The sequence below is a fragment of the Prunus dulcis genome, chromosome 2 (assembly GCF_902201215.1).
Source record: "Prunus dulcis chromosome 2, ALMONDv2, whole genome shotgun sequence".
Taxonomy (NCBI): Eukaryota; Viridiplantae; Streptophyta; class Magnoliopsida; order Rosales; family Rosaceae; genus Prunus; species Prunus dulcis.
Genome location: NC_047651.1, coordinates 10,356,024 through 10,367,960, shown reverse-complemented (window position 1 = coordinate 10,367,960; position 11,937 = coordinate 10,356,024). Strand labels below are relative to the sequence as shown.

Genomic DNA, 11,937 nt, shown 5'->3' with positions numbered 1-11,937 from the left:
GACTTTCACATAGTTCATTAAGTTATTAGGTAATAAGATAAAAACAAAACAAAAAATGACTTGGACATTCAAGGGGGGAGTCTTTGATCTTTGAGCAGTATTTGGGAAATAAAAATAATACCTCGTGTTTTCAACTTCAAATTTTCACCATTGCAATTGTATGAACTATAATTCGCAATCCAACAATAGTGAGCTAACTCCAAAAACCCTTTGGCACATGAATCAACTGATTATATGTGAATACATATAGTGATAAATCGATTAAAATCCCGTGAACAAGCTTCTTACCTCAAAGATCAAACTATGGAAAGTAAAATGCAATCTGATGAGAAGCAAATAAATTAATGAAAAATGAAAAGAGGTCAGGCAACCTTCTCCACAAATAACAAATAGATTTGTTTCTTTTTTCGTTAATACCGTTCAACACCTACTAGAAGAAATGCTACATTCCGCCCTAAGAATAGCATTTTTATGATTTGAAACTAAGACCAAGGTTAAAAGTATAATAATTAAGATACTATTCTAACAAGCTAATGGTCCCATATATGAGATGCCATCGGGATTGATTCTCAAACTCTAAGTCAACATTTATTGTTATTTTTTCTAACATTTAAGCTCAACTTTCAAATCGTTGAAAATTATGTCATGTTCCAATGTAAGTGAGAGGCAATAACGTTTCTTGCTAACTCCGCAGGAATCTCCATAGTAAACCTCAATACTGATCAGAGGCTAGGTACCCTCTAATCAAGGGTGGAGCTAGGATTTTATATTTGAGGGAGCAAAAACGTCAAACAGAAATTTTAGTTATATGTTATTTTGACCTATTGAGTAAACTATTACCTACAAAAGTATTAAATTGAAATTAGTGGTTTTTTTTTCCATACATGTAGTATGATTTTACTACTATATTCATGTTGGAATACAATTTTGATAAGTATTGATTTTGAATTTTACAATCATTTCAAAAATTTCTGATGTGCTGATATTAATTTTTGATGGTGACATACAATATAAGAAATTTCTATTGTTGTATGATTTCACTACTATATTCATGTTGTATGATTTCAGTTATAGATTCCGGAAATAAATTTTTTCCTACATATGATAAATACATAAAAAAATTCTTAATCTAAAATCTTTTTTACTATGAAAATTCATGTTGATTATAAATACCAAGCATAATATTAAACCTTATGGAAAGAAAGTGTAAAATCTAAAATCAATATCAGCACATCATAAAATTTTCATCAAATAAGTGCACAATATAAGAACGATCAGCATACCATGGACGATTCTAAATCCCATCATCCATTTTAGGACAACTTTTCTTGATATTTCATTTAGGGTACAATATCTCATTACTTCAACAAACATTCCTTTGCTAAGATGTTTTGAATGGATAGTTTCAATAAAGAAACCAACAAAAGTTAAGAGGATGTTGCTTACCAACCTCTTGGAGCAATGAGCAAACTTCGTTTAAGATTTATATAAAATTTAAAATTAAAAGAAGTTTGGTTGCCCTGTCTACATACAAATTAATTATCTCAAGCTTTGATCTTTTCAGCATCCTTTAGTACTAACCACAAAACCTTTATGACTGCAGCAATTAGTTTAAACAATAGTGAAGCATAAATACATAAAAGGTATACAAAATATGACAGTATGGTATTATAAAACAAGATAAAAAAGAGAATCTTAATAAGCAAATAATACAAACACCCCTCTAAAAAATGTTTAGGAAAATTTTAGCAATGCCCCTTGAACCATAGACCTTGTTCTATTTGGTTTGAGCCCCTCTAATATTTCAAAACGTGTCAACGTGCCCCCTTTCGTCAAATTTTTTAATTCCTCCAAATTCAGGGGTATTCATGTCCATTTAGGTTAGGGTTTGGATTAACCCACTTCAACCATAATTTACTCAACTCATTCTTCCCTTCAAAACCTAACCCACTTCAACCATAATTTACTCAACTCATTCTTCCCTTCAAAACCTACTTTTAATGGACAGAAAAATGGTTAAGAATTTATTTATTCAAAGTTGAAACTTATGAGAGCCATTCCACCCATTGTGTCATGGCAAAGGGCAAGTAAGGGCAGACACTATTCATGTGAATAGTGACTGCCCTAGACTTTTAATTTTGCTTTCCTACCATTGCCATGGAAAGTAAAGACAAACACTATTCATGTGAGATATGAGGAGAGGAATTTGTATGGAGTTTTTGTGTGGGAAGTGAAGAATATGGCTAGATATTTATAAAAAAGAAAATTATGAGTTTGAGTATTTGTCTTTTTTTTTTCCTTCTTCTTTTGGTATTTAAATTAATCGCTGATGTCACGCTAACATCAGCGCCCCTAGGCAGCAGCCCATGCAAGTCTTGCCTTTAGGCTAGCCTGGGTAAGTGGGCCCATTCCTTTGTTGATGTGGGCCTTCTTCCAAGCCTAGGCTCCCTTTTGCCCTCACAAAGTAGCACCGGTGGAAGTGCTCTTAGTATATCAAAGTAGGCCCCAAAAATATGGGGCTCCTTTGAATGAAATTTATCAACTTCTTTGGGACAATATTGCCACTCTTGGAAGCGACTACTATGTTGGTAGTAGTACGACACAATAGGGGTTAAAGCTATGGATATTTAACTTGTCTAAAATTATTACTTACTAATAAGATTTTCTTTTGTAAGTTAGAATCTTAAAAACTTAAAGAAAAATTCCGAAGAATAATTAGGAAGGTATTTCTCATGCAAATTGCAATTCATCGTACTTCCTAAAACCTATCAAAATAGATACGGGTATTTTTGGTAGTTCACCCTACTTTTTCTCCCACATCCTTATTTTTGTCACACTCTCCTATATCCTATAACGTCTAGAGGTTCTCTAAGGTTGTTCATGATCTCATACCCCATAAAGTTAAGAAAGAGTTTAGAGGTGGCATCCACATTGGCTAAATCTGCCTCGTGCTTTTATTTCACAATTCTAATCACTTTGTTTCAAGGACAGCTCTTATTTTCCCAATATGGGCCATCTTATCAGTTTTTTGACAAACTAAATAAGTTGTTTCAGACTGTATTTGAATGTTTCTTTTGGACAATTGGATAAAATAGTTAGGAAAACATATTTATTTTTCAGTTAAGGAACTCTGAGGCTTCCAATTTTTCATGGAAGGACTTTTTATGTGACTATATAAGAACCCAGTTTGGCATAATTTTCTGCCATAACCAATCAAATATTACCTAAGTATTTGCTTCTGTTTCTTTGTTTTCTTTGAATCCTACATACATTGCTTGAGTTTTAGGAAGCAAAAATGGCTATCTCCATTGAGCAGCCAGAGCTTGTGTCACAAGTTGAGGACTAGAAGCTTTCTTCTGAGACCAATAAAGAAGTTGTAGCATCAAGCGACGCATTCATTGCCCCTGAGATCAATTCGTATGGGAAATCATTTAGAGACTACAATGTAGAAAACGAAAGGCAGCGAAGCGTGGAAGAATTCTACCAGCTGAACCACATAAATCAAACGTACGATTTCGTGAAGAGGATGAGGGAGGAGTACAAGAAATTGAACAGAGTTGAAATGAGCATATGGGAATGTTGTGAGCTCCTCAATGAGGTTGTGGATGATAGTGACCCTGACTTGGATGAGCCCCAAATTAAGCAGTTGTTGCAAACAGCTGAAGCCATAAGAAAAGACTACCCTAATGAAGATTGGCTGCACTTGACTGCTCTTATTCATGACCTTGGAAAAGTGCTTCTGCTTCCTAGCTTTGGAGGGCTTCCCCAATGGGCTGTGGTTAGAGACACACACCCTTTAGGGTGTGCTTTTGATGAATATATTGTGCACCACAAGTACTTCAAAGAAAATCTTGACTATAACAACCCTTCCTACAACACCAAATATGGAATTTACTCACAGGGATGTGGACTGGAAAATGTGGTCATGTCATGGGGTCATGATGAGTACATGTACTTGGTGGCCAAGGAAAATGGAACAACCTTGCCTCAGGTTGTCTTGTTCATCGTTCGGTACCATTCATTTTACCCTCTGCACAAGGCAGGGGCATATGAACACCTCATGAACAAGGAGGATCAAGAGAATCTCAAGTGGCTTAAGATAATCAACAAAGTATGACCTTTACAGCAAAAGCAAAGTTCGAGTTGATGTTGAAAAGGTCAAGCCCTATTATTTGTCCCTCATTGACAAGTATTTCCCAACAAAGTTCAGATGGTGATCAGTCTTCCCTTCAATAATGTACATTTACTATTGATTGAGGAGTTGTATATTCTATGTTTGAGGAATAATATCTAAATTGACAAACAAGTAAAACTGTATTCAGTAATTCCATTTGTTCCTAAAGTTTTTGTTTTCTTGGTCATGAAGAAAAGCTTCATTAAACAAGTAGACAATGACATCAAAAAGTGTTAGGTTCATATTTAATTGGATATTCTTATGTTACTGGCATGAATAAGCAAAAGTTGATTTATATTGAATTTGGATTTGGATTCTCTATGTGCATTACCCTTATTTAGTGTACATAAATAAAATACTTCAAATATATATAGCTTTCTTTTATTGTTGATTTTAATGTGAAAAAGAGTAACATGAAGAAGAGGAAACTGATGACAATGAGGATGAAAACAATGACCATACACATGGTAATAGTAAAATAATAATATTGTACAATCCAAAAAAATAAAATAATAAAGATTTAGGGGTAAGTTTATTTTTTAGGAAAAAAAATAGTCACGGAACATACACACTTAAGACTATATTTTTAGTATGCGGATCTGCTGTCCCCAAATTGGTGTCCCTCTATGTCCCCTCTCTAATTTGCTGACACGTATCAACTAACATAATAGGGACTTAACTCTGTTCACTTTTTTATTTGACAATTTTAAAAGTTAAAAAAAATTAAAAACTACCCAAATATCCCAGCAGCCAGCTAATGTCGTCTTCTCAGTGAGAGCTCTTCTCCAATTGTAGTATCAATTCCTTCCTTGCAAAACCCAGACATACCCACTCTCCTCCCTAATAATCTCTGCATCTTCTCCACCATCAACTCTCAAACGCTTGTAAAACCCAGTTCTCCTCCCTACTAATCTCTATTTGGAAATTTCAGCAGCCATTAAACCAATCGATTATACCTTTTGTTGAAGCCCGTGGATGGAGGTGAGCAAAGCCCTGTGTATTGGAAACTTATATAATATACACTAAATCAAAGTATCATTTGTTCAATTTTCTTTGTTAGGTTTTATCTTCATGATATGTTTGATTTCATATTCATAGTAATCAACCTTTTGAACAATCCCAGCCATATGAATCAATACATATCTCGATTAAATTAATTGTTATAGTAATCAATCCCAACCATAGGAATCAACCCCGCCATAGTAATCAATCCCTATCTCAATTAAATTAATTGTTATTTTATGATTATTGTTTTATATATAGAAATTTAAATCTTATAAATTACGTGTTGCCAATTTTCTCAAGGACATGAATGGGGAAAATAATTACAGAGATGATGATGGTGTTAGACAAAGCTTATCTACATGCTCAAATTCAAAATCTATAACAGGTGTGGAGAAGGAGTCCTAGTCTGCGTGGACTCCATTAGTTGTAATCTGATATGGTTTTCTGTTTGTATTTCAAATGTATAGGTTTGGCTCCCACTTATATAGGGATATGATGTAATATTTGTAACTGATACTGTTTTTTGCTAATATAAATTGTTGTTCCATCGTGTTGATGGATACAGGCTCATCAAACAATTCCTGAGCTCTCTATTGTTTTACATGGTATCAAGAGCCTTCAATCTCACGACTTGAATTTTTTTTTTTTTTCTCTCCACACTTATTTCACATTCATGGCCACCAACAATTCCCAAACCAGCAATGTTGTACCTCTTACCCTCCATTGTCAACATCAAACTGGATCATTCTAACTATCCATTATGGCTAACTTAGATCATTCCTCTTTTGAAAAGTCGGGATCTTTTGTCATTTGTTGATGGCACTAGTGAATGTCCTCCTAAACTGTTGCTGGGTGTACTATTGTGAATCCTGCCTCCACCACATGGGTTCAACAAGATCAACTGATCCTTAGTTGGATCAATAGCTCTCTAACTCCATCTGTTCTCTCCACTGTGTCGAGAAATCAGACTTCTCGCACAACTTGGCAGGCTTTGGAGCACAGATATGCCTCTACCTTTCAGAGGAAAATCTTGCACTTACGTAATGAGTTGCTTCGAACCATGAAAGGTGATTTGTCCGTGAGTGACTACCTTGATTGCATGAATGCTATTCATGACAACCTGAATGCTATTCAAGACAACCTGGCTCTTTCTGGAAAGCTAGTGGATGATGATGAACTTGTCCAAATTATTATGAATAATCTCAGACTAGCCTATGAAATGATCGTGAGTGTTGTGAAAGCTAGTGACACTCCAATCACATGTGACACCCTTGAAGCTCTTCTTCTGATTGCTGAGGGACAATTGACAGAGCAAACTATTCCTATGCCAGAGAATGGACCTATGGCTTTTGTTGCTACTCCTGGACGTGGTAGTGCTCGAGGACAAGGGCGTGGTGCTGCACGGCCCACTCGTGGAGGTTTTCCCAATCAAAGAGGTGGTGTCTCCAGCAGTACTTCCTCTGCTCAACGTACTGCAGCCAATTTTGGGGAGTCCTTTGCATCAGCTGCTCCAAGAATTGTCTGTCAGATTTGTGGCAAAGCTAGCCACCCAGCTTTTGATTGTTTCTAGTGAATGAACATGGCATATGAGGGTAGAATTCCAGCCAAACGTCTTACTGCCATGGCCACATCTCCGACCACTCTCACTCGTCAATCCAATGGCAGCTGGCTATTTGATACTGGTGCAAATGCACATATCACTCCAGACCTGCAAAATCTTGTGAATCCAAAGGAATATACGGGAATGATCAGGTTGAAGGTGTAGGTAATGCTTCTGAGTTACATATTTCTCACTTTGGCTTAAATACTGTCAACATTGATTCTTGCAAATTTCATCTCAATGACATATTACACTACCCTTCCGCCTCCACAAACTTAATTTATGTTCATCTCTTTACCTTTTTATAACCATTGTTATATTCTCATGTTTCCGGATTGTTTTGTTGTGAATGACCTCAAGACTTGGAAGACCTTTTCCAAGGGAGATGTGAGAATGGCTTATATCCATTACATGATGGCCGTGGACTATCCAATAAATCTTTTTCAGCATTCGTAGGCACAAGGGTAACCGCAAAGCAGTGGCATTTTTGGCTTGGTCATCCAGCTAGTGCAGTTGTTAGGTTTTTAATTTCAAATAAACAAGTGCCAGTTAATGGCACCTCTGCTGTAAGTTTCTGTCATACTTGTCCATTAGGCAAGAGTACTAAGTTGTCGTTTATTCAGTCAAGTTCAGTTTCAAATTTTCCCTTAAAGCTTGTACACTCTGATGTTTAGATTTCTCTAATTGTTTCAGTCCAAGGTTATCGTTATTACTTGCTATTCGTAGATGATTTTTTCAGATATTCTTGGATCTTCCCCCACGAAATATAAGCATGAAGTCTTTGAACTTTTCATTCGGTTTAAGAAATATGTTGAAAACATGTTAAATACCACCATTAAATCCTTACAATGTGATGAAGGAGGAGAGTATACCAAGCATGCATTTGAAAAATACCTTGCTGATCATAGCATAGTTCAACATTTCTCATGTCCTAAACATCCTGAGCAAAATGGGTTAGCAGAAAGAAAACATAGGCATCTTGTTGAAACTGGTATAGTCCTTCTCTCTCATCTGTATGTCCCCACTTCCTATTGGTTTGATGTGTGCTGCCACATATATCATAAATCGATTGCCTACTGGGGTGTTGTCTAATAAGTCTCCTTTCCAAACACTATTTCTTAAAACTCCGACTTATGATGTGTTTAAGGTCTTTGCTGTACCTGTTTCCCATGGTTGACTCAGTATACTACAAATAAACTTCAAAATAAATCCAAATCATGTGTCTTTCTAGGATATTCACTGAATCATCAAGGTTATAAGTGCTTGGATTTGTCCACAAGACGAATTTATGTGTCTCGCCATGTGCTATTCGATGAGGACTCATTTCCATTCAAGGATCTCACATCTTCTAAAGAGGGCGGCTTCTCTTCAAGTAACTATAATCCTGATTCTTTATTTGTTTTCCATGAGTCTACTAATGAGGTTGTTGTTCCACGAGTGTGTCAACCATCTCCACCACTAAATATTTCACCCACCACCCAAATTTCACAAGACACCCAACCCCTTGCCTCTCCTCTTCTTCAGCTTTCTCAACCAAATTCCACTATCCATGTTCTAGTGCAAGAATCTGTCCCGCAAAATCCAAGTGAACCAGTGCCTGAAGGAGGTGTTTCTTCTATAGCTGATACGACATCATTATAGCATACATCCCCTATGCAGTCACATATGGTGACTCGGTCTCAGCTTGGTGTTCGCAAGCCTAATCCCAAGTATGCCCTGAATGCAACAATTGATGTTACATACCATGAGCCCATATGCTATAGTCAAGCAGTAAAACATGAAAAATGGAGGCAAGCCATGAGTCAAGAATTTAGCACCTTACAACGAAATGGAACCTAGTCTCTTGTGCCATATCAATCTCACGTGAAATTATTGCCAAATAAATGGGTATTTATGATTAAAAGAAAATCGGATGGCTCGATTAAGAGGTACAAATGCCAAGTTAGTTGCAAATGCCTTTCATCATAAGGAAGGAATTGATTATAGTGAGACCTTTAGTCCAGTTATGAAACATAGTACTATTCGTCTGGTTCTGAGTTTGGCAGTCTTAAATAAATGGCCGATATGACAACTAGACATGCAGAATGCATTCTAGCATGGTTTCCTCACAAAAGACGTGCATACGCGACAACCTGCTAGTTTTATTTATTCACAGCTTCCTCAACATGTGTGCAAGCTACAACACAGTCTCTTTGGGTTGAAACAAAAGCCCAGAGCTTGGTTTCAACGGTTTTCTGACTATTTACTTGAACTTGGTTTCCAAGAATCAAAGTGTGGTTATTCCTTATTGTCTACAAAAAACCGTTGTAGCATCACCTGTCACAAAAAACCGTTGTAGCATCACCTTGAACATGATTAATACTCTTTAAAATCCTCCTTATCCAAATTGCTTGGCAAGCACACGAAGTTGCTAAGACGAATTCGGCTTTAGGGGTAGACAAAGTGACTATTGGTTGTTTCTTTGAAGACCGAGAAACAGCTTCTGAACTCAACAAAAAAATAGAACTTGACGTACTCTTTCTGTCATATACATGTCCAGCATAGTCACCGTCTGTATAAGCAAGGAGCTCCTCTTTTCCTCCCATAATATAAAATATTCCAAAAACTGAAGTTCCTTTCAAATACCTTAACACTCTTTCAGCTGCTTGCAGATGAAGCTTTATGGGTCATTCCATATACCTGCTAAGAAGACTAACTACAAACATAATATCGGGTTGAGTAGTAGTTAGATACATTAGACTGCCAATTACTTGTTTGTAACGACTATTGTCCACCCTTACTCCATTCTCATTTTTCATTAGTTTGCAACCTGGAACAATTGGATTATGAACAAGATTGCATTTATTCATATCAAATCTTTCCAACACTGTGTGTGTATAGTTCTTTTAACATAGAAAAATACCTTCAGTTTTTGGCATCACTTCTATACCAAGGAAATATCTCATTTTTCCAAGGTTTTTCATGTCAAACTCTTGCATCATTTAATTCTTAAATGCAAAAAACATGTTCTCATCATTGCCCGAAAAGATCAAATCATCTACGCAGAGAACACAATGAGAATTTTACCTCCTTTTCCTACTTTGGTGAACAACGTATGCTCATGATGACACCGCTCAAAACCTTCCTTGGCAAAACAAGATTCTATCCGACTATAACAAGCTTGTGGAGCTTGTTTTAGTCCGTATAGCGCCTTCTTTAGCTTGTATACTTTATGTTCCTCACCCTTCTTTTCATAACCAAGAGGTTGCTCGACGAAGGTCTCTTCCTTGAGTTGTTCATGGAGGAAGGCTGACTTTACATCTAGTTGAAAGATCACCCATTTTTGCATAAACCCCAAGAGTTTCGTAAAAGAAAGAGGGACGAGTGACAAGGGACTTGAGTGAATCGCCCTAATCAAAAAGCGGGATGTAACACTCCGACCCCAAATTTAACCCTTATTTAATTATTTAATTATTTAAGGGTATTTTAGTCATATTTTTAACCGGAGAGAGTTTGGGACCGTGACTTGTATTTTTGGATAGGTCGTACTGAGACGAGTTCATAGACACGTAGTGGGCTCGAATCGGAGTTGTAACGAGAGAGATATGGTCAAAAGAAACCCAGTGGCACAATCGTAAATATTTCAAAATGGGATTTTTTTTATAAAAATCTGGTTCTCTCTCTCTCTCTCTCTCTCTCTCTCTCTCTCTCTCTCTCTCTCTCTCCTGCGAAAAAACCCAGAAATCCCTCCCCCTCCCTTGCGACGACAGCGACTTCTCGTCGTCGCCACCGCCACCACACGCCGCCACTTGGGGCGGCACCGGTCCCGTTGGAACCACCACACTCCCTACTTTCCATTCCACCCCAGCGCCGCCTCGATCCGCCACCGTGGTCGCCGGAATCAGCCACGAAAGGCAGCGGTTTGGACAGATTTTTACAAAACTTTCGACCCTTCGTTCTCTCTCATTTCTCCACCAAATTGGACGAGTAAGGTATGGTTTTCTACCTATTTTTCATGCTCTAGCTGATGGTTGGTTAGGATTTCGTTAATTTTGAGCGTAGATTAACTGATTTCCAACTTAGGTTTTGGCCGGTTTTGGGTCTCCGATTCCGGCCACTTCCGGTCAGTTTCTGGGGTAGGCCCAAGAACAAAAGTGACTCCAAATAGGGTGTTATACCTAGGGTAGAAGTCTTGGCCCGAGATGTTGAGATTTTCCGGCGAAGCTTTATCGCTTTGGACACCTACACGCTGCCCGCGCGTGTGGCAGCGCGTGGGCACTGTAGCAGAGGGGTATTATTGTCCCAATGCGATCTCCTGGTTGTCATGAGTGTGTAGGATTTCGCGGATCTCAATTCGGACGTCGTTTGACTATCGAACGGATATCGCCTGTTACGCGTTATCCGGGTTCGATAGGTTGGGACCGTTGGATGGACCCAAATTTAATATATGTTAATCTAGGTATTTCTAGGATCGTGGAGGAATTCACGGATCGTGAATCGGAGCCCCGGATGTTCCGATTTAATAATTTAAAGTTTATATTTTATATTAACCGTTAGATCGTGCGATCGTGAGCGATCCGACCGTCCGATCTGAACCAAACTTGCAGGACAAGTGTCCTATACCTTATAGAACCCATAGGAACTTTCGGATCGGTGTTTGGAGGTCGCGATCCCCGTGGGCCCGTTTGACCAGGGTTAGGGTAGTTTGACCATTGGTTGACCGTGAGTCTCCCGGAGTAATCTCACCTTCCCAGGGGGATTATCGGGTGCTAGACTATGGTTGGGATTTACACAATATTAGAATTACTATATAGTTATATATGGTTGTACAAGGGTACAACAGAGTCTAGAATGTCAGTTCGAGTGCTACACGCACTACCTTAAGTATCTCCCCGGATCTTGGATTCACTACAAGTACCACCAAGTGATGATTAGGTCCCACGTGGCATAGGTTATCCGGCGTGCGGACAGACCCCATACGTGGCGTTGGTAGTACCGGCGTATGGGGAGATTTGTGATATTATGTTCAGGTCTCACGTGGCGTAGGTTATCCGGCGTTGAGACAGGCCTCATACGTGGCATTGGTTGTACCGGCGTATGAGGAGAGATGTGATATGATGTGGAGGTCGCACGTGGCGTAGGTTATCCGGCGTGTCGACAGACCCCATACGTGGCGTTG

At 38.2% G+C, this 11,937-nt stretch overlaps 1 pseudogene; it reads left to right on the top strand.

The window, feature by feature from the left end:
- The first annotated feature begins 3,295 nt into the window (after positions 1-3,295).
- LOC117619739 lies at positions 3,296-4,217 on the top strand (annotated as a pseudogene).
- The last annotated feature ends 7,720 nt before the right edge of the window (positions 4,218-11,937 follow it).